Below are 2,478 nucleotides of genomic sequence, written 5' to 3' on the forward strand. Positions count from 1 at the left end.
ATTGGCCGGGCGCGGCGGCCGGGGCGGGCCGGGTGGCGGAGGGAGGGACGGAGGGGCCGGGCGGCGCCCTGCTCCTCTCGGTCACGGGCGGCGGGGGGAAGGCCGGGCGAGCACTGCGCCTCGCTCCTGCGGGGCTGGAGCTTGGCGGAGGTGGAAAACCCCGTGGGATGAGCCCCGTCCTCTCCCGCTCACCCGCCCGGGTGTGGGTGCCCGGGGGAATGACCCGGTCCGTGGGCGAGCAGCAGCAGCAAGGTCTGCCGGCACTCCCAGCCTGCGCTCCCTCCCGAGAAACGCGACGGGGGAAGGCAGAGTGGGAAAATTCACCCAGCGCGAAGAGGGTGGTGGGCTGGCATGTGCCAGACTCATCCTGCTGGGATGAACCTACCCCTCTCCTTGTTCACCTGAGGGTCCTTTGTTTGCTCAAAGCATTGCAGAGAAAAAAGAGAGAAAAAAAGGACTCGTGCTAGGGGAAAAGGGCAGGATCTGCTTGTTGAAAGTAAGTGTTTCTGGGCAGGGTTTAAGCACAAGTTGTTGCAGGCTGGAAAACTACAAAGCAACGCAAAGAGAACCTGGCATAGATTGTGGGCTAGGAGATGTTTTCGCTACCCCCAGTGGTGCAGAAACTCACTTTCCACTGTGGGTATTGCCCAAGAGTGGAGTCAGGGACTAAATACGGTGAAAATGTTACACAGAAAATCATGCTAACAGACAGCTTTTGCGGACATACTGAGCAGAAGAGCCAAGAACTGATGGGGCCAGAGATGGTCATGTTCTTGTTCTGGAAAGCGGTTGTCCCTACAAGTCCAGGCACCTCAGCATGAGGGCATTAACATAACTTTACAAGGTATTGCCAATTTCTTCCTTCACTTTCATGTCCAGATCTACTGGCCCATATACCAGGAATAGCCTTGCTCACCTCATTTTCGAGCTTCTAACACCAGTCAGCTTCCCACTTTGCTGTATCGTTCCTTACATGTTTCCATAGACAGTCCACCAAAATCTGGCCCAACATAGCAGTCCATTCATTCCTTTGGGAGGAAAATTTTGGTTACAGCTGAATGGTACACATCAGTGTATTTGCGACCATCAAGCTGTAGCCATTTCCTCTGTATGACGATTTTTTCCTGATCCCTACTCTTCCTCCTTCCAGCTTTCTCACCTCTCATTTCAGGCTTTCCACTTTGCATCTTTTCTCCAGTTAGATTGTGGCTGTTTGGGGTAGAGACTGCAACTCTATTGCAATACAAATACTAAAGAAATGGTCAGAAATTTTCCAGTGGAACTTTTTTTTTTTTTTTTTTTTTTTTTTTTTTTTCCAGTGGAAAGAGAGATGAATAGTTCACATTTGGGGAAACATGTTTGTTCTGGCAAATCTGATGGAACTTGGGCAAAAGCCCATTAAAGGAAGACTTTGGCTTGGACAGCTCAGCTCAGCTTCACAGCTGTCTATCTGAAAACTTTGTGTTTCCAGAGCCTAAGAGTACAGGCCAGGTCAGTTTAGTGGGTTGGTCAGATGCAGGAGGCCTTTTGAGTGGGTTCCTGCTTTCAAGGAAGGTATCTGATGCCTGCTGTCTGGTCAGGAAGACCAAGGGTCTATGATGATAATGTTTCCATGAGGAGCATGTTTCTGTGCTGGCAGTTCTGATGGCTTACAGAAACAGACACAAACGACAGTGTCCTTGGGCTCCTGAGCAGGCAGAAATTCCATACATTAATTCCATAATTCCACCGTGATTGCTGGGCAGAAACTAGTATGGAAAGCATATGAAATTCCTACAGCTTCCCCTGTATTGATGAAAGTCATGATTGCAGCACATTTCATGGGATCAGAAATAACGTATATTGGCAGTCATCCAATTTTCCACTCTTCTGTGCTTTTCATGGAGAACTTGCTATCCAGTGACCCTCCCTGCTACTTGAAGCAACCGTACGTGTAATGTTCAAAACACTGTGGTAGAGCTGATGGATGAGAAATGCAATGGGTCTTAAAGGGAGTATTGGTAAAAAAGGAAAGACATTTAGCAATGCAGATTCTTGTTTTGGAAAGATTTCTAGATTATCCTGTTGCTTTTTCCTTTCTAATTATTACTAGGTGAATATTTGTGGGAAGCCATCATTTATCAACATTTCTTCTAGATCTTTCATCTTTCTTCTGTGTGCTGGCAAAGCCTGTATTGTTCCCTTATTGTTCCCTCTCTTATTAAATACCTGCTTGGAACGTTTTGTCATTTATTTACTGTGTATGATTTTTTTTTAAAAAAAAACTGTATTCATTTATTTATATTTTATACAACTCTTTGTGCATTATAGAAGGTAGAAGACTGGTGACCTTGCAAAGGGAGCTTACTGTGCTACCACAATGCAGACTGAATACATGTGCTTCTCCTATATCATTCCCTTTTCATGCTTGACCCTAGGTGGATAGTTACTATCTTGTTATGAGAAAGGCTTACTTATCTTCCTTCCTATATTTGTTTG

The sequence above is a fragment of the Oxyura jamaicensis genome, chromosome 4 (genome assembly GCF_011077185.1).
Source record: "Oxyura jamaicensis isolate SHBP4307 breed ruddy duck chromosome 4, BPBGC_Ojam_1.0, whole genome shotgun sequence".
NCBI lineage: Eukaryota > Metazoa > Chordata > Aves > Anseriformes > Anatidae > Oxyura > Oxyura jamaicensis.